The sequence below is a fragment of the Dendrobates tinctorius genome, unplaced genomic scaffold (assembly GCF_039654945.1).
Source record: "Dendrobates tinctorius isolate UK_male_01 unplaced genomic scaffold, ASM3965494v1 ptg000162l, whole genome shotgun sequence".
In the NCBI taxonomy this organism is placed as follows: Eukaryota; Metazoa; Chordata; class Amphibia; order Anura; family Dendrobatidae; genus Dendrobates; species Dendrobates tinctorius.
This window is the reverse complement of record NW_027361829.1, coordinates 14,291,333-14,316,780: the sequence shown is the minus strand read 5'-3', so window position 1 is coordinate 14,316,780 and position 25,448 is coordinate 14,291,333. Positions and strand designations below refer to the sequence as shown.

Here is a 25,448-nt window from a genome sequence, read left to right as displayed (position 1 = left end):
GCATTGCATATTTCTTTCCCAGGGTCAAGAGACAAAGCTGTTTTCTGTTTACTTCTACAGTCGAAACACATGTAATTGCGTGGAAGCTCCTCGTATACAGTGGGATAGGTCTCCTCTTGGGATGTTAGGCTGAATCTCTTCTAATTTTGGCTTTAGTAATGAACTGCAGCTGCTCGGATGACTCCTCCTCTGAGTTTTCCAGATTTTCATTTTAATTTTAGAAATGGTCTGTGTAAAAATAAGTCTAACACCTTTGATTGGACACACGGACGATAGTGCTGTATATGGTGACCAGACAAACTATGCAGAAATGACCTTCAGTAAGATGGAAAAAAGTCCGCTTCTTTGATTGCAGTATATCACATTATTTTATGGATGGAGGGTAAGTTAATCCCCATTATTTGTGCAGTCAGTTGTAATGATAGTGATATGAAGCTTTGTCTATCACTGTACTTTACCCCTGCAGAACACTGGTGGAGGCCGCCTGGACCTGGCAATGGTGAACTTCATTTTGTAGTTTACGGTACCTTAACCCTGAGCCTTTTACCCAAGATTGTATTTTTATCTGTAAATACAGAAATAATTCACATATTAGATTCTTCTTCAATTCCTTATACTTAATTTCAGAGTGAGACAACCTTTTCATATCCTTTTTTTGTTTAAATATGGTTTTCATAGTTTAAAGGGTGTCTGTCACCAGTTTTTTGCCACCTTATCTGAAATCAGCAAAATACAGAGACTGTGACCTTGATTCCAGCGATGTCACTTACTGAGCTGCTTGCTGTAATTTTGATAAAATTACAGTTTACCAGCAGGAGACTATCACTAGTAAACCTGCAGAAATGCAGTACTCCATATTCATAATCTCTGTAAACCCAACTACTGATTAGCAGCTTTCTGCCTATGCACAGTGACCTGGTAACATGAACCATTGCTGATTAGCATCAAGCATTTAATTGGTTGTTTAGACAGACCGACCATGCTTTCAATGAATATAAATTGATCGTTAATAGATCATTCTGCGCACATAGGGGCCGATTTCATCAGAAGTGGCGTAGCACAAGTTTGCGCTATGCCAGTATTGGCATTGAAGTGCATGCCACTTAATCAATATCGGCGCCTCCAATAAGTGGTGCAGGCCTCCGTGCGCTACTTCAGAAATACTACTCCACTCAGTATCTGGAATAGTATTTCTGTCATAGAAAACGCCGGCAGATTTGATGAAGTTGAAGGCATAATGGGTTCCAAAAGACACTTCTTTATCAAGACCATCAATGAGTAATTTTTATAGATCACATATCAAAGGTTCTTAAGTCTTTAATCATTCCACCTGACCAGTCCAGCATTTTGGAGATTTGAGCACCCGCTGAGGATCTATCCCAATATGTCGACCCCCTATTACGGAGGTATGTGCAGCTTTTTTGAGGGGCTATACCAAGACCCTCCTATTCATTAGCATGGATATTACAGCATTATACAGAAATATCAGACATGATCTTAGGGCAATATAGCTTACAATCATTTCTCAACAGGGATCGTTCCATACCGCATGAACAAGTGTCCTTTACCTGTGAAATCAGATTTCATACTATGCAACAATACTTGCAATCTCCAACAAATGGTGGTCCTAATTCTGTGGGGTCCTGAGCAGACTTCATTTATGTTACGGTAACTTTTAGATGGGAGCCTTTGAGGAACATTTCATCTACCACCTTTATGCAAAAGACATGTTACTCTTTATAAACGCTATATTGATGATTCCCATTAAGAGGTGATACCGCACTGGGCAGCTCTTTCTGTGAGTCACTCAATAATAACAACTGGGGTATTTCCTTTACTGTTAATATAGATAAAAACTGCATCAATTTCTTTAATCTCACCATATTACATGATGGAAAAAACTAAGGAAGATGACATGAACAGCTATCTCAACTACTTCAGTAGCCATTATAATAAGTGGAAAAGTATTATTCCATTTAGCCAGTACAAGCGCATTTACAAGAATAGCACGTTTCTTCTGATTTTAAAAATATAAAGTGCTCTCAGTGAGAGAAACAAAATAGGAATCTTGTGGGTATGATACCTTTTAATGGCTAAAAAATAATAGTGAATGATGTTACAAAGCAAGCTTTTGGGACTGCTTACGTCCCTTCATCAGGCTGATATGGCAAAATATTTGAAGAAACTTTATTTATATACAGTTTAAAGCACAACATTTCAATAAACAAATAATGAGCTTGGAGAGAGAATCCTTAATTCTGGTTTTAAGTTACAGATCTGAATCCTCAATGACAATTCAAAGAGAGGGGGTATCCCACACGTATTGGAATGGCAGCATACAAAAGAGCCCCTCCCTCAGCCAAAATGATTGTTTAGTACTTAGAACAAATCTGGATGGTGGGTGTGAACAGTACCAGACTCACAATGTTAAAGCACCGCTCCAGATTTTTTTTTTTTTAATCTTACCTCTGGAATAGTGTTATTAATCTATTTTCCCTGACTCTAGTAATATACTTACCATCTACCATCTTCATCTGTTATTGGTGCTGCTCTGGTCGGTCTTCAGCAGTTTGTGACCTGCCGGATCGCTCCAGTGTTTGCTGGGCAAGATGGAAGTCACTAATCAAGGTAAGTCTATGAGAGCCAGAACGAGGATCTCATAGACTTACACTGAGCGCTTGTGACCTTGTTACCTCTGGCTTCCAGTCCGCAGAAGCTGCGGTTACAAGATGACGGCACGGGAATGGAGCGGCGCCAATAACAAATGAAGATTGCCGTTGGTAAGTAAATTATTAAGGTTAGGGAACTTAGATTAGAGGCACTACTCCAGTGCTGAAATATAAAAAATGCCGGAGTGGTGCTTTATCTTCACAACTACTTACACCACTGCACATAACAGTCCCTCTGCGAACATTAATATAGTTTACTGCCCGAGCTTTACCCAAAGGCTTTTATTCCCACTTCTCTAGTAGTGAACTTTAAAAGGACTCCTTAATTAAAAAATATTTTGGCCCCTAGTCATCTACTGTCTAAACTAAAGGTCTGAAACACACAGGCCGCATGCAGCCCCTGAGGTTGCTACTTGCGTCTCACTGGCACTGATGAGTCCTTGACAACAGCGGCCGGGTGCCGGGGCTGCCAACGTTAGTGCTTTGTTTCAGTTTAATGTTCATCCTTGGAAGCACATTCAAATGAAATATATTGCCGTGTAGAAACAAGCTATCTGCGCAGCAATATCAATGTCAGCCATTCAGAGGCCAGCAGCTGACATCGGCGTGCTGGCTTACGACATCACTGCCATGCGCCGGCATGCCATGTCAGTTGCTGGCCTCTGGCCTTCTGCTGGCATTGGTATTGCTGTTCAGAGAGCGGGCCCTGTCTGCAGGCCGCATGTTCAGAAAGGACGCTGAGGGAAAAGAGCACAGGTGAGAAGAATCTTTTCCATTCCTTTTATGTGTTTGTAAAGTACGGCACATAGGGAACATTACAAAACTATGGGGACCAGGATGGGACATTACTATAAGAAGGGGACCAGAATGGGGCATTACTATAAGAAGGGGACCAGGATGGGGCATTACTATAAGAAGGGGACCAGGATGGGGCATTACTATAAGAAGGGGACCAGGATGGGGCATTACTATAAGAAGGGGACCAGGATGGGGCATTACTATAAGAAGGGGACCAGAATGGGGCACTACTATAAGAAGGGGACCAGGATGGGGCATTACTATAAGAAGGGAACCAGAATAGGGCATTACTATAAGAAGGGGACCAGAATGGGGCATTACTATAAGATGACAACCAGGATGGGGGACATTGCAATAAGATTAGGACCAGGATGGGGACATTGCTACAAGATGAGGACCAGGATGGGAGCATAACTAAAATATGAGGGAGGATCACAATGAGGCATTACTATAAGATGGGGACATTACTACAATATGGGGACCTCAATGGGGGCATTGCTACAAGAAAGGGACCAGGATGGGGCATTACTACAAGAAGAGGACAAAGAGGAGGGGGACATTAGTACAAGAAGGAAACCATTAGTACGAGAAGGGATCCAGGTTGGGGGACATTTCTACAAGATACAGAACATAATGGGGTGATACTACAAGAAAGGGACCAGGATGAGGCGTTACTATGAGATGGGGACCAGGATGAGGAATCTTACTACAAGATGTTTGCGAAAATTATCATAAAGTGCTAATTTTAAGACAATATTAGGGAAATGCATTTGTAAAAAAAAAAAAAAGCAAAATAAAGCATGAAAAAATATTTTGCCACTGAAAGTGCTGATATATATATATATATATATATATATATATATATATACTAAAGTAAACAAAAAAGTGCATGTTGCATATATGTATTACTATTCATTTAAATATTTAGAGAGCAGTGAGTATTCATTGCTCTTCAGTAGCGCACAGTGTCAGCCTGAGTCTTCCTGCTGCTGCCGGCAGTCACGTGTGTCGATACTTAAGAGAAATGAATATTTAGATTATATTTAGAATATTTAGAGCTGTGCTCTGCTTGTGAGCAGCGCATAACGTCCCTGCCATGCACTGCTTACAAGCATTGCTGGCACCGGAGCAGGACGCTGCTTGGAACGCCTGGTAGGTAAGTGTAATGGTTTGGTTTTATTAAAATCTTTTGTGATATTGCCATACATACCCGGACTGGGATGGGGCCAATCATACCAGAATAAGGATGAGACCAATCATACCAGGACTGGGATGGGGCCAATCAAACCAGGATGCCAAAAAGAAATGAATATTCATTGCTCTCTATGCCCATGACCATGGAATGCAGTGAATATTCATTTCTCTTTAGCAGCGGGCACAGGAGTTACCCGCAGCCACCGTCTCCTGCCTCCTCTGACCCGCTGCTCTGCCGAAACCGCTCCCCCATCTCCCCACCACATCCACTGCCGGTACATCCAGACTATACCAAGCAAACAGAATGGACCGCACAGCTGGAAAACTCCAGGATTGATCCTTGGTACTGGTTCAGAGGTTATGGGTGCCACACCAAAAAATATCAAAGCAAAAGTCCATATCCAAAAAAGAAGTGGCGTGAGGCACTCACCGTCCCATTATTATCCTTTATTCGGTTATTACATATTAAAAAAGCATGAAGACAAAAAGTGGAGATGTACTATTGGGACGGTGAGTGCCTCACGCCACTTCTTTTTTTGGATATACATCTTGGGAGGAAAAAAGTATATATAATATACTGTATATAATATGCTATTGACACCATATGTATATATTACTTGAGGAAGGAGCCAATAAAGCTGCAAAACGCCGTGTTTTTCTTTTAAGGAAACTTGTTGTTATCGCTATTAGTACATTTTATCTCTTTTCTATACCTTGGCCATACGTTTTTCGTACAAGAGCTCATGTCCACCTGTTGCAATCAGGTACATTAAAGGGAATATCCAGAACTTTAAAAAATGGGCTTAAGCACTAATAGGCAGGTATTTGCTACCCACTTGTCTCTACTGTGCCTGACTTCATTTTCCGCTGAGATTTCCACTGATGTCATATCAACAGAGCAGCTGTTTCTTTTCCCGTGGACAGGATGAGACTACTGGTGTCATAATGATTGACAGCTGGCTCTCCGTCTAATTGTGGGATGCCGTCTGTCAATCATAACTCCAGTAGTCTCACCCTGTCAACAGGAAGAGAAACCACTGCTCTGTTGACAGAGAGTAGCTGAATGTCCGTCAGGAGCGGTCAATGACTGGCACTGGGTACAACAGTCAGGTAGTTGCCTATGTTATCAACTACATGCCTGTTATTGCTTAGGCACATATTTTTAGTCCCAAATATCTTCTTTTATGCTACAGTGCCCTTTAGCTGATTTTTTTTTTCCTTACATATTCTTCTCAACAGTGAAAGATAGTGAGTGTGTAATGGGTTTATCAACGAAAATTCCATGTAATTCCAAATCATAGTAATGGAGCACAAAGTGATAGAAGTGGTACACACATTACTAAATCAGTTGTAAAGGTGCAAATACTTTTGATAGATGGGGTGGTTGTTTTAACATTTAATCATATACAATTGCATTTTTACTACTGTGTCATTCGTGTTCTTCTGTCACTCCTTGTACTAACTCATTTTCCAGATAAACGTGTTACCCTTTATGTATGTTGCCATTGGGCAGTGTACTTGCAGGTCCCCTGGCATCCCTCCATATTCCCTGCCTGTCACCTGTATCTAATTGACAGGCTCTCTCCCCCCATCAGTCAATTACAGGAGGTAGGCAGAGTGGGCAGAAGAACTACAAGTGCAAGGTGCCACCCAGAAGCACTTGCAGCTCATTTGCATTCAAATTTAGTGTTGGATTTCTCAGAAACTGCAAAATAGATTTCTACAATCAAGGTATGGAGATAATCTGAATGAAACCCCCTGTACATATATGCCATTAGTTTGAGGTATAAAATAATCATACCAGGTTCGCTTTAAGATGCGCAGGAAATATGTACACCTCGTTTGAGCATTCTGAAGCAGTGATTGTGATAACACAAAATGTTTGTGGGCTCTTTGTGGTAAGAGACAGCTGTTTGTAAGACAAATTCTATATTGCTGTGTAAATGTCTGTTCTTTTGTGCTGTCTAAAGTTGGGATGTTTGCATTCTTCCTATAAAATACATATAACATGCATGTAAGGGCATAATACGTGGGACGAAGGATGCTGGATTCTCTAAATGAATGTTTGAGGTTTATTACTTTTCAAGTGAATACTCAATCAAAAAGAGGGCTACAACTTTGGATCTGAAAAGAGACAGACAGGCTAGCTTGTTGAGGTCAAAGTTCACATCTTGAGTGACCACAGTAGGCCATTAGAGGAGGTCGCTAATGAAGACTTATGAGAACTGTTACAACTGGAACCAGCACAACATTCCTACATGCATTCTTTAGTAGAATGACACTTAAAAGGAAGTCTGCAGATCCTCCGAGCACACCACAGATTACAAGCTGTGTTTTATGTAATTATATGGCATGCCTTGTCTACTAAATTCTTTAGATATTAGCCTAGGATTTGATATTTGTTAACAGTTTCTTAGCAGAATTTTCTGCAGTTACAATAGACCATCAAACCACTCGGCATCTGAACGAAGGGAAAATGAGGTCATTTCCTATTTGTTATGTGATGCTGGACAGATATATATACACAAAGGACCAGGGACGGAATCTGCAGTGGAGTAAGCAGTAAAGTCCTGTGCCTGCAGCCTCAGTCAGCACATAGCAGAGATTGGAACCACTGTCCATCCATTCATTGTTCTGGACAACCACCAGAGTTAGAAGTAAATGGGAGAGTTTACGTTACTTTTTTATTTATTTTCTTTGAATATTGTGCAGGAGACTCTTCCATAAAGATTAGGGAACCACAAACACTAGTCTAGTCTAAGCCAAGCATTTTTATTTGGCCGGTTGACCCTAATTTCTACTCTTTACCAGAATCCAAGTTTTCACCTATATTTTTTAGAAGAATGTAAATTCCTTGCCATGGTTTTACAAATTGATCAGCAGCCTGTACACTGCCCCAGGAGAGAAGACTCAGAAGGGCTTTGCCTGCTGCAGACAAGCAGCGGGGACTCGAATTCCCTTCTCCATCATTGTATGTCTGCTGCTGTTTGGGAGGAATTCTGATCATTCTCGTGTGTAGAGGAATTGCAGTGCCACAAAGCAGTCTTTTCGAGTGTGTAGTATTTCTATAATCCTGGCTAACAACTAGGTGGGATTCGGGTGAAGTTGTGGAAAACACGTCCCCAATGCAGCGAGGAGTCTGCTATTAGGGTGGCTGACAGTACCCTCTTCAGCTTTCTTTTCATTCTAGAGGCAGCTTTCCTGCTCTGACAGCCCCCTATCCGGCCCCTACACTACAGTTTGAGCATACACTTTTTAGTATGTTTCCTTTTTTTCCTTTTAACTTTGAACTGTAAAAACAAAATTAAAGAAAACCAACCCACATGTGCATCTATAGCAGAAAGCGCTGTTATTGATGACTTTCATTGTAGTATATATGTCGGGGGTTTTGGTAAAAATCACATTTTTAATTTCAGGTCTCTCTTTTGGCAAACGTATAGCCAGTTGAAAAGTGTTTTATGGATTTCTATTCCAGTATACATGTAGATAATTTGTTTTCCTAACTACAGACATAAATGAGCAAAATAAATAATACAAACGTGCCTGTAAGGTGTGAAAGGCTACATCCTTCTGCGTGTATCCAGAACAATTTGGGTAATCTAGATTGAGATAATCTAGATTACCCAAGCAGAAAGCTGTGCCTTTACTAGGACACACTGTGCGTCAGTATGGCTACAAGAAACATGGCTGACTAGTGTATTGGTTCTATGTAGTTTTCTGTGTCGGGGGAGGGGGTAACATTTTACCTCATGTTTAAAAAAAAAAAGTATGTTTTGGGATAAGCTATAACATCTTGGACAAGGCGGCTCGGCATTTATATGGTTAAATGCCATATCTGGCAGAGGTGGAGTCTGCCTGAATGAAATGCTCCCAGGCTCACTTTCACATTTCTCCTGGGCTCCCTCACCTCCCCCTTTCTGCTCTTTTTTGTTCTGAGTTCCTATTTCAGTGAATGTGATTAGGTTTTCCTTCTCTCCGCCTTCATGTTTACTTTTTTATTTGGTCGGAGCCCTTTCTGTGCATTGTGTGTTATGTACAGTTATTAGGCGCAGCAGTGTGCGCTGTACTTATCCACATTCCTTCAGTCATCTTGGAAGGTAAGAAGCTTTTCTGCACTTCAGGATTGAAAGCTTTTTGTAGAATTCATTGGGGAGCGGTGTGGAGAACAGAGCGAAAAAGGGATCTATGCAGGAAAGTGTGAAATATGTGCTGCAGGAAAGGCTGCGTCCACTAAAATACTGTGTACAATTCAGCCTTGGACGTGTTTGCCTAGCTGGCTTGTGTCTGACTGTTTTCACAAGTGGCGAATGGCTGGAAAGGGGATAGCTGTGGGACATCAGCGAAGTTCTGAGCGAAAGAAAGGAAGGGATTTTACTCCAAGCTGTGCTTCAGGTATCTGGGTTTCAAGACAGGAAGCGTCAGGAACCAATTGAAGGTTTTAAGTGGTTGCGTAAGTTTTTTTTATTTATGACTTTTTGTTCTTTTAGCATTGTTTGTATGTTGCACACCGAAACGTTTCTGTTTGTTGTTTCACATGGCCAGGTATGATATCTTCCAAAGTAACCGTTATCGGACAGTCTGCCAGAGCTGCCTGCATTGGTTTACAGTGGGTCTTACAAAAGTTACTTTGTTTTTGGGGTTTTATCTGGAACCGAAATGCTTTGGTTTTTGCATATATTTTAGGTAATCGATCATTAATAGCTTAATTTGAGAGAGCAAGAAATATGGCTCAAAGTGTTCTAGGAAAGTTTGTCTCTAACAGTTGTTACAGTGAGTAGCGTAGTATACAAAGTATAGCTTAACCTTTCTTGAAGTTTTATTACTATTTTAATTTGGATGCGTTGCTGTTTTGGTGGTTGCCATAAGCATTTAAGGTAGAAAAAGCTTTGCTTAGCTTTCCACTGGATAAGACTACCATTGTAAATCATTGACAGAGTTTTAAGTTTGATGTTTTAATGACTTACAACATTCCTGGAGGTCATAACTCCCTTCCTGCTTCCATGTCGCCATTGGAATTTAATACAGAGGGGAACATGGTCACCCTGCCCTAAGTGGTGCAAGCAGCTCTGCTCAAGAGTCCTCACCAGAAGCAAAGCATCTCCTACATTTCAGATCCTTTCATGAAAACATAAGTGATCACTGTTGCATTACTTACCACTTCTGTGTGAAGTCCTAGTACTGCCCACTATAGAAACTTCGAAATATTGTTTACTACGAAAAAGAAAACCACTAAAAACCAGTTATATTTCAGGCAAGCGTTATGCAATGCCCCCTTTCATGGAGACCACATTTAAATTCCTGAGGTCTGTACTCAGTCTTAATTTATCTCTCCATCGCTCTCCTGTTCTTTATCCTTTTCTATTCTCCTCAATTATTGAATATACAGTAAATTATATAGACCTATAAGTCATTGAGCCTTAGGGAATTTCCATTTACCCTTGGGTGCATTTTATACCTTTAATTCTGAGAAAACCTTTTCAAAGATCAGTTTCTACATGCGTCACTGTTGTGAAGTGTGATAATGGACATTATGATGGCTATTTTAGAATAAAGTAGCTAATTGCCGCCACAGTAGTTAGTAGTGTATGCATAGATTTTTACAAAATATGTAATTGTACTTGCATGATATCTATAGTAAATAGACTGATAAAGAAATACTGTATATGCAAGTGTACAGATAAGACTGTAGGAATGTGCAGTTGTGGTCCTTCAGATGCGGCAGCTCAGTTGCTTTGTAGCCATACTTGGTTGTGACCGTTTTGATAAGGGACTACAGTCACACCTATGATAGACTATGTTTACCTGAAATATAGCTGTAATTTTATTTCTGCAGGTTATGCAGATTAATGCTATCCGGACGCATACACCTTTTGCATAGTGCAATTGCTCTTTATGCAAAGGAGTGACCACTGTACACTAATCATGTAGGTGCGCAGCTACAGAGCAGGGCAGCGTTGGCTTGTCACTTTACCGTATCTGTAGGTACACTAATTCCATGTGTTAAGGTACTGTCACACTTAGCGATGCACCAGCGATATGACGCGGTCAGGATCGCTGGTGCATCATCGCTAAGTGGTCGCTAGTGAGCTGCCACACAGGCAGATGTCACCAGCGACATCGCAGGGGTCGGGGGTCGCTACTTACCTGTCAGACGTGGCGATCCAGATGTCCTCCTCCCGCCTCCACGCGTCGCTCGTCGGCGCCACAGGAAGCTGACGACGAGAAACGGTCCAGGACGTTCTCGCGCGATCAGTGATAACCAGCGGGGGAGCCGGTCGGAGGTAAGTATCAGACACAGCGATATCGCTAGCAATATCGCTATAACGTCACAAAATCAGTGACGTTATAGCGATATCGCTTAGTGTGACAGGCCCTTTTGACATATTATTCACAAAATAATCACACTATTTAGCAAAATTAAAAGTGCTAAATACCTGTGTGACACAAGTAATAGCAAAATAAATGCAATATCAAACAAGAAAAATAGTACATATCAAAGCAAATGATATATAGAAGTGATATGTAGCTAAGGCCTGTTTCACACTTCAGTTTTTGTCCATCAGTCATGATCCGCCGTTTTGCAAAAAAAAACGGATCCGCCATTTTGTTTGGCGGATCCGTTTTTTTTCCCATTGAGTTGCATTACCGGCGGATCTTGACGGATCGCCATCCGTTGGATCTGCTTTTTTGCGGATCCGTCAAAATTTTGCCGTCCGCCGACATGCCCGAACGGAGCATGTAACGTTTTTTCGGCCGGCAGGATCCACACTTCACACTGCGCATGCCCGAAAGTCTTCACACAGCCGGAAATTTAACCATAAAGTCTGTTCTGGCGGCTGAAAAAAAAAATAATTCTCTCTCTCTCTCTTTCTCTCCCTCTCTCCTTCTCTCTCTCTCTCTCTCTCCGGGCTGCGGTTCCTTTAAAATTCTTCATTCATCGGATCTGTCAAAAAAACGGTCCGGTGGCATCCGTTCACATCAGTTAGCAACGGATCCGCTTTCCGTCATTTTGACGGATTTTCACTGACACAAAAAAACTGCAGGGTGAAACAGGCCTAAGTGTGCTTTTTATACATTGATTCCCTATTGGTCTATGTGGGTGTGAGAGCCAACAGATATCGTTCTTACTATAATGTATTAGTTGCCTTTAAGTCACAAGAATATATTGCACTTTATTTCTGTCATATATTGTGTAATTTATCATTCACTCACATATGGATTGTGTGTTCCTATAACTTGGTATTGTATTTTACATGTGTAATAGCTTTCCTGACAAAACTAAGGGCATGATGTGGTTTATGCACCTGCTTTTACTTGTTAAAGCACCACTCTAGCGTTTTGTTTTGTTTTTTCTTATTATTTCAACACTGGAGTGGTGCTACTTATCCTAACTTCCCTGTCTTAGGGCCCCGTCACACACAGAGAGATCGCTGATTATGTGACGCTACAGCGATCTCGCAAGCGAAATCGCTGTGTGTGACCTGTATCAGCGACCAGCCCCCCTGCCGCGTATCGCTGATCGCGCTCGAACGTCCTGGGCCATTTTTTGATCGTTGTTCTCCCGCTGGCCAGCACGCATCGCTGCGTGTGACAGCGAGAGACCAATGATCAGCGACGCTGGGAGCTAGTTTCCAATGTAAACAGCGGGTATCTAAGAGCTGCGCGGCTCTTAGATACCCGCTGTTTACCTTGGATACCAGCTTGCTCGCTGGTCCTGATCGCTGGTGGGTCTGTCTATGTGACAGCTCACCAGCGATCAGCTATGTCCCAGCGATCCCATCCACGTCGGATCGTTGGTGGGATCGCTGGGACTTTGATGTGTGTAACAGGGCCTTTATGTTTACCAGCCGCAGTATTCATCTTTTATCGCTACCGCAGCATCTGACTGACCAGAAGTCTGAGATAGCGATCACATGCTCCAAGTGCTAGTCTATAGGAGCCTTGTTCTGGCTCTTAAGGCCTCGTCACACATAGCGACTCACCAGCGATCCCGACAATGATATCAACGTGTCAGGATCGCTGGTGTGTCGCTACATGATCGCTGGTGAGCTGTCAAACAGACAGCTTCACCAGCGATCAGCACCAGCGACGCCGAGCGCGCGGCGTCGCTGTGTACTTTAGTTACCAGTGCGCTGATACAAGGAGCTGGTAACTAAGATACACATCGGGTTTCTAAGGGGCGTGCGTCACTTAGAAACCTGATGTGTACCTTGGTTTACCAGCTCCCTGCATCAGCGCGCTGATAACTAAGGTACACATCGGGTTTCTAAGCACCGCCCGGTGCTTAGAAACCCTGCGTTTACCTTAGTTACCAGCGCGCTGATCGCTGGTCTCCCGCCTGTCACACGCAGCAATGCGTGCTGGCTAGCGGGAGACCAGCGATCAAAAAAGTGTCCTGGCTATTCCAGGACGATCAGCAATAACCGGCAGGGGGGCCGGTCGCTGGTCAGTGTCACACACAGCGATCTCGCTGGTGAGATCGCTGTTGCGTCACAAAACTTGTGACTCAGCAGCGATCTCGCTAGCGAGATCGCTATGTGTGACGGGGGCTTTACAGACTTAAATTGATTTGTGACCTCCCGATCGCTCCAACAAACAAGGCTGAAATCTTGCATTGATACCATTCTCATGTTGGGTTCGCTGCTTTCCACAGAGAACCTTCTTGTAGTCAATATTGCAATTTTGTATTACCTATCTTCTACAACCTCACCTTTGTAGCAGAGTTTTTGAGGTTTTTTTGGCTGTTTCTTACTTCGTTTTAAGCCTCTTAAACAGCTGTTTCTGTTTTAGTAAAGGACTGTTTCTACCTATATATGAAAATGATGGTCCTTATCACCTATTTGGTACTGTATATATGGTTAATCATACATCTGATTTTAATCCTACTAAATCCTTGATTTTGTGCTAGTATGCCCAGAAAAATTGATGTTGTTTTGATGGCAAAAAGTGGTCCCACCAAATATTGATTTCTCTTTTGTTCATTCACTTTACATTTTGTTAATTGATAAAAAAATTACTATTAACACTTCTATTTTTGAAAATATTCTTACTTTGCAGCCATTTTTCCACAGTTGTTTAACTGTTGGACAGTACTGTATATCATTTACAGTGTTAACAGTTTATTATAGTTTTTCAATGTGTCCATAAAAATATTGGCTGTCAATGATTGTTAAATTGTCTAGAAAATAAATAAAAAACAACCTCAAGATGGCAATCAGAGTGTGTGCTCTGTAACATTTATTTGTGGTTACTGCCTAATTTTAGAGCAGAGTTTTGTCTAGGGTTGGATGTTATGCTCTCCCAAGAATGAGTGCTGTGTACTTTGCACTGTGCTAAATATCATTTCACCTGATGAGCGAGTGTTTTGCTTGTTCATCGGATGATCTTGAAGCCTGTTTACACTGAAAGATTACACGTCTTTCAGAAAGTTCCAGTGAATGCTAACAGAACCCCATCTGTGTGTATAGTTCTGTTACTCTCCCAGAGTACCTTCTCAAGCAGTATTAACTCTTCTCTTAATTCTTCGACCCCATCTTAGTCTATATAGCAAAGCTCACTATGAGTAGCAAAAATACAAGTGTGGAAAGCTTTATGTTTGTGCTGAAGTGGCCAGTGTAAAAACGGAAATATTTTAAAATGGTGGCAAAAATTAAAAACAAAAAAAAAATTATCAGAAGTGGCCAGATTTCTAGGAAAGGAGTGTGTGCTTAAAATCTCCTTTTCTACAGCACTCGCAAGCACTGCTCTGTAGGTGGCTGGATCTGGCCAGCTTCAGTGCCCCAGAGCTCCTCTGCTGCATAGGAAAAACTGCTTCTGCCCTCAGCATGGCAGAGAGCCAATGACAAATAATGTCACTGGTCTGAATGATCATCCATCAGGACTGCGCCTGCCCCTGTCAAGCATGGAGACAGGATTCAGAGCAGCGGAGCCCTCCTGAGGGGAGAGATTGCGCTTACCTCTTTAAATGAAATGTAGTTTGTCATCTTCTGATACATTAAAGGGTTTTCCCAGTTAAAATAATGTTATCTAAAGTTGTACTACTTAGTGAGTTGTGAGAATCATGAGGGAATAGTGGATGAGGGCAGGTATATCTCGCCCAGATACCTTTCCTATGTGGCATAGTCTGGTCAGTATCTCACCTGGTGACTAATGAGTAATGGGAAGCGAATATAAAAGGATGCCAGGTGGTGTGTTAGTTGCTCAGCCTGGGGAACACAGAGCATGTCTGTGTGAGCGACACTTGTGAGTGAAAGCTGTGCTTACGGTAACGTTGGTTTGGCTGGCTGGGAGAAGCCCTCCAGTTGGTAGTTAGTACGGACCCTGTTTAGTTAGTGCCGGACAGGCAAGGATTTGTTTTATGTTTTTATTTCCTGTATGTTTTGCTTTCACCTGAAATAAACCTGACCCAGCGTCAGTTACGTCCAAATCCCGGCTGTGCATCTGAGTTTCTTGCTAAACCCACGTGGCCTTTGACCCCAGCAAAGGTGATCCCGGAGTGTTTTATCGCAAATTGGTCAAACAATCAGTAGATTTGGTTTCCAGTACCATCCCTATGCTGATGACACCCAATTATATGCTTCTTCTCCTGACATCACGCCTGCCTTTCTAGAAAACACCAGCGATTGTCTAAACGCTGTGTCTAACATCATGTCCTCACTATATCTGAAACTGAACCTGTCAAAGACTGAACTCCTTGTGTTTCCTCCCGCTACTAATGTACCTATACTCGACATTGCCATTTCCGTGTGTGGTTCCACTATTACTCCCCAGCAACATGCCTGCTGTCTTGGGGTCATGCTTGACTCCGAGCTTTCCTTTGTCCCCCACATACGATCACTGGCTCACTCTTGTTATCTGCACCTCAAAAACGTTTCTAGAATTTGACCTTTTCTTACTTTTGACTCCGCAAAAACTATTACTGTTTCTCTTATTCCTTCTCGTCTCGACTATTGTAACTCTCTTCTAATCGGTCTCCCTCTTGCCAAACTCCACCCCTCCAATCTGTCTTGAATGCTGCTGCCAGGATCATATTACTCGCAAGTCGTTACACCGATGCCTCTACCTTGTGCCAGTCATTACACTGGCTACCCATCCACTCCAGAATCCAGTACAAACTTATTACCCTCACCCACAAAGCTCTTCATGGCTCAGCACCACCCTACATCTCCTCACTTGTTTCAATATACCATCCTACCCGCTCCCTCCGTTCTGCTGATGACCTGAGGTTAGCATCTTCAGTAATCATAACCTCCCACTCCCGTTTCCAAGACTATACACGTGCTGCGCCAATTCTTTGGAATGCACTTCCCAGGTCAATACGATTAGTCCCCAATCCCCACAATTTTAAGCGTGCCCTGAAAACTCATTTATTCAGACTGGCCTACCGCCTCAACACATTAACCTAATCTATCCCTATGTGGCACAGCAAAAGTTTTTACCTTAACCAGGTTCCCCGCATCATGTTCCCACATGCTTTATGCATCCATTAGCCATCTGCGTCTGTACTGTTACACACTTAACATTATGGCTGGTCCATACAATCAGGGCAACTGTTACCACCCACCTTTCGTGTCTCCCTTTTTTCCTCATAGATTGTAAGCTTGCGAGCAGGGCCCTCATTCCTCTTGGTATCTGTTATCATCTATGTGATTATTGTTATGCTGTAATGTGTATTGTCTGTACAAGTCCCCTCTGAAATGTAAAGTGCTTCGGAATATGTCGGCGCTATAGAAATAAAATTTATTATTATTAAATTGGTGAAGAACGCGGGCATCACTTTGAAAGCATGAACATAGAGGACGTGGTGAAAGCAGTAGTACAGTCCACCGCCGTCCAGCAAGAAGCTAATCGGGTGATGATGGCCCAGCTGAAGGAGTTGGTGGACATGACAACTACAGATCGTTTGCTTCTCCAGCAGGTGGCGTAGCGCCTGGTGACCTTACCTGAGGTTAACCCGGAAGCCGAGTCGAGAGTGATTCACGTGAGTCGGTACTGGCAGAAGATAACAACCGAAGATGACGTCGAGGCATACCTGACCACATTTGAACGGACGGCAGTGCGGGAAAAATGGCCGAAGGCCCGCTGGGCCAGTCTGATTGCCCCGTTTCTTTCCGGTGAGGCCCAAAAGGCTTATTATGAATTAGAACCTGAAGCCGCGCAGGACTTTGACAAACTGGCCCGGCTGGGAGTGACGACCGCTGTCCGTGCACAAAGAGTGCATCAATGGACTTATCAGCCGGATAAGCCACCGCGGTCACAGATGGTCGACTTGATCCACCTGACGAAGAAGTGGCTACAACCTGAGGTGCTGACGGCGCCAGAGATCATCCAGAGAGTCGTCCTGGACAAGTACCTGAGAGCTCTACCGCCGGCCCTGAGGAAGTGGGTAAGCCATGGAAATCCTACGATGGCAGATCAACTGGTGGATATGGTTGGACGTTACTCTGTGGCGGAAGGACTCAGAGACGACGCTACCCCACCTCCGTCTTCATCATCTCCACGTGGAACCGGTAAGACTGTTCCCGGGAGTAGAGGAGAAGGAAAAATCCCTAAGACAGTGGGGGAGGAAAACGGGACTGCTCGCACGGGGAGGCCAAGAGTAACGAACTTTGATCTAGGCAAGGGGCCCGTTAGGTGTTTTCGCTGCCAAGAGATGGGCCAAATTGCTGCGAACTGTCCGGTCACTACTGAACCCATGCAGTGCGACGTCACAGACTCTAAAACTGCATTAAAAAGAGAGAAGAGCCAACACTGCCAGTGGTCAGAACGCATAACATGAGGTGCATATGCACATATCTTACTGCATTCAAAATGAGACATTTAGCAAAATAAATAAAGCCTGGCTTTATCAAAAAAGATGGTGAACATGACCCAGCGTGGTTTTGTGGCTGACCACCACTGTTGCCGTGCACGCTGGGTCATGTTCACCATCTTTTCTGTGTTTATTGTGATTGATCTAGGCTGCTGTGCACACTCACGGCAGCCCCGCCCTGCCCCATGCTTTATTTATTTTTGCATCCATGTCTGAGCCTGCATTGCCCTTCATCTGTGTTTGCTGGTCAGGCAGTGTGTGGAGATCAAACCTGAGATGTCTGTGTTCAGACCTGGTTGGCCTTCATCTGCACCTGCTTCATCTGGCTGCACGGGAGTGATGCAGATATGCTTCAGGTATGGATTGCATTTGATATGGTCTTGCTTTTAAAACATTTAGGAGGCCGCAATGGCACAGTGAATAAATAAAAATGTAGAGTAGGACCCCCCATATGAGATTGCCTTGGCGTGGCGGGGTGGCTCAATATATTGATCAATATTTTGCTAAATGTCTCATTTTGAATGCAGTAAGATATGTGCATATGCACCTCATGTTATGCGTTCTGACCACTGGCAGTGCTGGCTCTTCTCTTTTTTTATTCTAAAAACTGCATGTCTATGGTTGCCCAGATAGTGAGTGTGAATGCAGGTCAAAGTAAGGTGGAAAAACACCTGTGTGATGTATCGGTGGATGGGAAAAAGGTGGTGGCATTGGTGGACTCGGGAAGTGTGGTGAATCTGGTGAAGGCCAGTCTGGTGTCAGCCCCGACTGGACCATTAGACAGATTTTCTGTAACATGTGTGCATGGAGACACCTGTTCGTACCTCCCCTCGTTCGTATGCATTTCTACTTCCTATGGGACGGTGCAAAATAAAGTGGGACTCGTCCCCACGTTGTTGCATGATGTGATCTTGGGCCGGGATTTCCCCCACTTCTGGCAATTGTGGGAGAATCAATTGATGCCCCAGGGTAACAGTGTATGTGATTCCTGTCCCAGGGAGCGGGTGGGTCCCGAACCGCTGGAGGAGGTTCCCCAGGAAGACTCTAGTGACGAGTCTACTGGAAATGACCTACAGTCCTTGTTTTCGGTCATGGCGGGGGATACAGAGGAGACCAGGGAGGAGGAGGGGGCAGGCAGCCATCCACCTCCCCGTTTGCTGGATTTGGAAGTCCTCCAGAAAGATGACTTCCAAAGCGAGCAAATAAAGGATCCTACCCTTTCTCAGGTTAGGACAAATGTAAAAGTGATAAATGGGGTACCCGTAGAACCTGGCACTAAGCTGGCATATCCTTACATGGTCCTGGAGAATGATTTATATCAGATAGAGAAAAAGGGGAAAGACACGATGCAACGATTAGTCGTGCCAAAACCCTACCGGCGGAAAGTGCTGGACCTGGCCCACGGACATGTGATGGGAGGTCACTTGGGAGTCCAGAAAATCACCGAAAGGATATTACACTGTTTTGTTTGGCCAGGCATGCGTCATGATGCTCGTGTATTTTGTGAGTCTTGTCCTGACTGCCAAGCCTCTGCGCCTAAACCCCGGTTCTGTAGCCCTTTGGTACCCCTGCCTATTGAAGTCCCGTTTGAGAGGATTGGGATGGATTTAGTGGGGCCCCTTCCACGGTCTGCACGTGGACACCAACATATCCTGGTAATCGTGGATTATGCCACTTGTTACCCGGAGGCCATCCCTTTGCGTAACACGGCCACCAAGACGATTGCCAAGGAACTGGTGCATGTGTTTAGTTGGGTCGGAATTCCAAAACAGATACTTACCGACTAGGGGACTCCCTTTATGTCAAGGGTAATGAGGGAGCTCTGCAGGTTGCTACAAATCGAACCATTACGCACGTCCGTGTATCACCCTCAAACAGATGGACTGGTCGAACGGTTCAATAAAACTTTGAAGCAGATACTGAGAAAGGCGATAGACAAGGATGGGAAAAACTGGGACTATGTACTTCCGTATTTGCTTTTTGCCATCAGGTAAGTGCCCCAGTCTTCCACGGGGTTCTCACCTTTTGAGTTATTGTACGCCTAACGTCCTCGCGGACTGTTAGATGTCGCAAAGGAAACCTGGGAGGGTCAGGTCACTCCGTTTAAAACGGTGATAGATCATGTAACACAAATGCAGGACTGTATTGCGGCCATTATGCCCATCTGTCAAAGAGCACATGATGCAGGCTCAGGGAGCCCAGAAAAGAATCTATGACAGGGGCGCCAAGATCCGTACGTTTGCACCCGGAGATAGGGTGTTGATCCTGGTCCCAACAGCCGACAGTTCCTGGCAAAGTGGCAGGGCCCCTTTGAGATTAAGGAAAGAGTTGGTGAAGTAAACTACAAGGTGTATCAGGCAGGTAAAAGGAAACCTCAACAGATTTATCATGTGAATCTGATAAAACCCTGGAAAGATCGGTCTGCCTTATCAGCGGATCTGGCCCGGCCCGTCTGCTCGCATACCGTACCGGCGGTACGGATTGCAGATACACTCTCAGAGCGGCAAAAGACTGAGGTCAGGCAGTTTCTACTTCACAACCAAAAGTTTTTCTCGGAAAAACCCGGGCAGACTATGCTAATGAAACATGACCTCATAACGGAACCTGGGGTCACTGGTCCATGTGAAACCCTACAGAATCCCGGAAGCGCGCCGTGAAGCCGTCTCCCGAGAAGTCAAGGCAATGTTAGGGGTCACTGAGGAGTCGCACAGTGCTTGGTCCAGCCCGATTGTGTTAATTTCTAAACCGGACGGCACCATCCGGTTCTGCAATGATTTCAGGAAACTGAATGCGGTCTCAAAATTTGATGCCTACCCTATGCCCCGGGTCGACGAGTTAATAGATCGGTTAGGGAAAGCCCGGTATGTTAATATCCTAGATCTAACAAAGGGATATTGGCAGATCCCTCTGGCGGAGGCGGCCAGAGAGAAGACGGCATTTGCTACACCGGAAGGGTTATTTCACTATGTGTATATGCCGTTTGGATTGCACGGAGCGCCGGCGACATTCCAGAGACTAATGGATTGAGTCCTGAGGCCACACATTTAGTACGCTTCTGCCTATTTGGATGACATTGTCATTTACAGCTTGGACTGGGAGACTCCCCTCTGGAAAGTGCAAGCTGTAATTGAGGACCTGGGGAGGCTGGTCTAACTGCGAACCCCAAGAAATGTCACATCGGGCTAGAAGAAGCCCGGTATTTGGGTTATGTAATTGGGAGTGGTATGGTTAAACTCCAGGTCGATAAAGTTCAAGCGGTTCAGGACTGGCCGCAACCGGTTAACAAGAAGCAGGTGCAAGCCTTTCTGGGGATCACCAGATATTATCACTGGTTCATTCCCAATTTTGCAGCCATTGCTACCCCCCTGACGAATCTTACCAAAGGGAAAGATTCCGTCATGGTTAAATGGAACTTAGCGGCTGAAGAAGCCTTCCATAGCCTAAAATGGTCACTTTGCTCTCAGCCCGTACTGGTGACTCCGGATTTCCGCAGCGAGTTTGTGGTACAAACTGATGCCATTGAGACCGGTATCGGGGCCGTACTGTCACAAGAGAGGGACGGAGTGGAACACCCGGTCCTCTATCTCAGCAGGAAGCTGAATAAACATGAGCAAAAGTATGCGGTAGTAGAAAAAGAGTCCCTAGCCATTAAGTGGGCTATAGAGTCCCTCAAATATTACCTGATGGGCAGAAAGTTCAGGCTGATCACTGACCATGCCCCTCTCAAGTGGATGCACTTACACAAGGAACAGAATAGCCGAGTGACCCGGTGGTTCCTTGCCCTGCAGGCCTACACTTTTACGGTGGCGCACCGCCCGGGGGTACAGATGGGGAATGCAGATGCCCTGTCCTGAGTGCACTGTTTGGCGGATGTCATTGCTCGACCGGAGTGGTCTGAGCAGATGGGGGGATATGTGAGAATCATGGGGGAATAGTGGATGAGGGCAGGTATATCTCGCCCAGATACCTTTCCTATGTGGCCTAGTCTGGTCAGAATCTCACCTGGTGACTAATGAGTAATGGGAAGAGGATATAAAAGGATGTCAGGTGGTGTGTCAGTTGCTCAGCCTGGGGATCACAGAGAGCATGTCTGTGTGAGCGACACTTGTGAGTGAAAGCTGTGCTTACGGTAACGTTGGTTTGGCTGGCTGGGAGAAGACCTCCAGTTGGTAGTTAGTACGGACCCTGTTTAGTTAGTGCCGGACAGGCAAGGATTTGTTTTATGTTTTTATTTCCTGTATGTTTTGCTTTCACCTGAAATAAACCTGACCCAGCGTCCGTTACGTCCGAATCCCGGCTGTGCACCTGAGTTTCATGCTAAACCCACGTGGCCTTTACCACAGCAAAGGTGATCCTGGAGTGTTTTATCACAAAGTGATAAAACATTGCAATATAATGTTATTATAGTATAAACTTACCAGTCCTCTCAGTTAATTGTTTGGGGTTTTTGTCTCAAATGGTTACAACCTGTATGCTTGCTGGTGGAACATACACAGTTGGCCTGTCACGTACATTGTAAAAGCCTTGTGAACATGTTTCTGCTGCTGATCATATCGCGATGATTGCCTCTGAACCAGCTGGGGAACCGTAATTCACTTGAACGAACATAGATAGTGCTGGAGAACAGGGAACTGTGGGATTGTAGTTTACCGAAAGAGCAGCTGAGCGCTGCCATGGTGAACCAGCACAACTACCGGATAAATGCAGGGCATGAAAATAAGAGCGACATTGCAAAGGCTACATGAAGTGGTGAATTCACTACCCTGCAGGATACAGCACAGTTTGACATACAAAATAAGATCAGATCCCATTAGGGAAGAATTAAGAAACCTTTGGTAACCGGAAATACTCTTTTCAGTTTTGGCAAATGGTGACTTGTAGATGACAAGCACTTTGAAGACGTGATGGGTGACTAATAGTGCTGTCAAAGCAGACATCCATGTACATCACACGCCACAATTTACCTTTAAATTATGTAGCTTGATTTGACTTAATTTCATTAGTTTTTGAACGACTTAATGGCAACACCATGTCTGATTTCATCACACTCTCGTAGTCCTTCACCCGCATGGACAGAAGGAATGCATTTTTCACGAGACATGTCAACTCTTAAAATTGTGAGCACAAATTTCTCTTGCTAAGAAGTCAGATAGCACATGGTTGCCTGACTGGTGCCATGCTTTAATAATGAATAGACCATATGTACTACAAATTGATGTTGACAATTTATGGATTTGTAGAGAACCAGTACTTAGTGTTTGTGTTTTCAACCTGTCAATCAAAGTAAACAAGAATTATTAGTGAACATGCGATGCATTTTTTTTATTTTCCTGTATTTGTCTTAGCTTTTCCTTTTCTTCTTGTGAATGCTATAAATATATTATAAATAGTTTTACAGATAATGCAGGGTGCGTTCAGCATTAAAAGCATGTTAAAAATACAATACAGAGCTTTGACATAAGGCCTCTTTCACACTTCCGTTTTTTACAATCAGTCACAATCCGCCAGGTTTTGAAAAAAAACGGATCCTCAATTTTTTTTTGAGGATCCGTTTTTGTCCCATTGACTTGCATTAATGGCGGATTGTGACGGATTGCTGTCCGTTGCATCCGTTTTTTGTGAGGATCCGCCAAAAGTTGCTGTCCGTCACCATCCTCAAAAATTTCAAAACGGAGCTTGTAACGTTTTTTTGTCTGGCGGATCCTGCAAACACTGATTTAACCCGAATTTCTTTCTGGGTGCCGGACAAAAAAAAAAAAAATTCTCTCTCTCTCTCTCTCTCTCTCTCTCTCTCTCTCTCTCTCTCTCTTCCTTTAAATTTCTTCATTTTCAGGATCCGTCTGAAAACGGATCCTGTGCCATCCGTTCACATCAGTTTAGAACGGATCCGCTTGTCCGCCTTTTTGGCGGATTATAACTGATGCAAAAAACTGAAGTGTGAAAGAGGCCTTACGTGGAAACAGTGACCAGATGGATGAGCGATGCATTGGTTTGAACTTCCAGTTGAAGCAATTATTGAAATTGAGTCCAAAGCTGTTTATGAAGTTCTGTTTCTTTGTACTTACAGCTTAGTAGTGGCTAGCTTGTTTAGGCTGTCAACAACATTTATTTTTAAAATGAAAAGGTTGTAGGAAAACCCTCAGTGTTTTTCTTGATTGAAAGCTGTGATCAGTATGTTTGTAGCTTTCTAGTTGTGCATTAAGTATGGTAATTGTTTGCATATGTTATAATAGAATTGTGTAGTTGTTTGAATTTCTGGGTGACAGGTTGGGTATCGGCAAAATTGAGACTGAAAAAGGAAAAAATACTGACCCATCAGGACTAAGGCCGGGATTATACTACCCGACTGGCAAAAATAAACGACCACCCAGCAGCTACTGTTTGCCGATCGGTGGTCATTTAATAGCCTGTTTATACAGACAAGCCACATTAAATATATGCACAGATTGTTCAGTGCGCATACAGTACAATATCATTGTTCTCAATAGTGCAGGTCCTCTTTGCACAGGGTGATGTGCTGCCGAGAATGATCTTTTAAGCGGGCCAAAAGATAATTTTGCTTATTCTTCGGGTGATCGATAGCTTGTTTATACTACTCGTTTATCAGAAAACAAGCATTCTTGAAGAACACCTATCAGTTCTGAGAAAAATGCCAGAAGTGACAGTAAATGAAATTCTACAACTTTTCTACAGTGCATGTCATCAGCGAACAAGTTGATTTCTCTTAGTATTACAAGGTCTCAGGTTTTAGTTTACCTTTGAGTTTGGGATGTACCAACTATGAGAGGAAATGGAGGGATGATTCTATACAGCATTGGAATGGTAACTGAAGTCTTGGGCTTAGGTCTGTAATATTTAGGGTGGACTCATCAATTTGCCTGTTTTGTCTAGTCTTTCTTGTCCATTTAATTAAATCGGAGAATTGATTTTATTTTTCTTGTTACTTTTCCTAGACAGATTCACAAACATAAATAAACCTGATAGAAACTTGCGCTAATTAAATGTGTCTTGGTTAAATAAAGATATCTTATGAAGAAATCTATTACCTTTACTGAAGCTAAAAACTGGCGAGGCAGGGAAAAAGGTCTTCAGAATGCAGGGTGGATTTCCAGGTCCTTTCCCAATAATACTCCCCGACACAGGTATATAAAAACTTACTGGAGCTAAAGGGTGCTACCTCCTAGCATGCCGCCGTCCCGGCCAGTGACTGGCGCGCAGCTGGAGGTGTATATCGGCAGGCTGTAAGAGTACCAGCCGCCGCTTGCAAAAGCAGGCCTGCAAGGTCCAAAAAAGCTGAAGGACCTTGCGTGACGTCACAGTCACGTGATAGATCACGTGACAGGCAAGAAAGCCTGATGGGGCCAGAAAGCAATGGCAAACCTACGCGTTGCGGAATTCACTGATTCAAGAAAGAATCAGTGAATTCCGCAACGCGTAGGTTTGCCATTGCTTTCTGGCCCCATCAGCGCCCCATAGGGCTTTCTTGCCTGTCACGTGATCTATCACGTGACTGTGACGTCACGCAAGGTCCTTCAGCTTTTTTGGACCTTGCAGGCCTGCTTTTGCAAGCGGCGGCTGGTACTCTTACAGCCTGCCGATATACACCTCCAGCTGCGCGCCAGTCACTGGCCGGGACGGCGGCATGCTAGGAGGTAGCACCCTTTAGCTCCAGTAAGTTTTTATATACCTGTGTCGGGGAGTATTATTGGGAAAGGACCTGGAAATCCACCCTGCATTCTGAAGACCTTTTTCCCTGCCTCGCCAGTTTTTAGCTTCAGTAAAGGTAATAGATTTCTTCATAAGATATCTTTATTTAACCAAGACACATTTAATTAGCGCAAGTTTCTATCAGGTTTATTTATTATTAGTATTTTATGGAGACAACTTGAGTGGTGTGTTGTCTTATTACTTGCTGCTTTGTGTTCTGTGGGTGTACGCTTGAGCGCCATTGGTATACACATATATTTATTGTATTT

General features: G+C 43.8%; 1 protein-coding gene across 2 annotated transcripts in view; it reads left to right on the top strand.

Moving 5' to 3' along the window:
* TNS3 (tensin 3) overlaps window positions 1–25,448 on the top strand; it is a 557,580-nt gene that overhangs the window by 382,223 nt on the left and 149,909 nt on the right. The gene's annotated exons all lie outside the window — the stretch shown is intronic.